Here is a 331-nt window from a genome sequence, read left to right on the forward strand (position 1 = left end):
TTTATATGTATATACAACTGTATCTATGCAGCCAGCCATCGAATGTTTGCCTCAACAGATTCCGTCTGATCCTTGCAAGTACGGAAGAAGTGGACTTAAAAGATGATGATGATGATGATGATGATGATGATGATGATGATGATGAGGAGGAGGATGAGGATGATGATGATGACGACGACAACGACGACGATGACGAAGACGATGGCGATGATGACGATGACGATGATGGTAACGATGAGGATGATGATGATGGTGAGGATGCTGCTGCTGCCGCTGCTACTGCTGCTGCTGCTGCTGCTGCTGATGATGATGATGATGATGATGATGATGA

The sequence above is a fragment of the Octopus bimaculoides genome, chromosome 12 (assembly GCF_001194135.2).
Source record: "Octopus bimaculoides isolate UCB-OBI-ISO-001 chromosome 12, ASM119413v2, whole genome shotgun sequence".
Taxonomy (NCBI): Eukaryota; Metazoa; Mollusca; class Cephalopoda; order Octopoda; family Octopodidae; genus Octopus; species Octopus bimaculoides.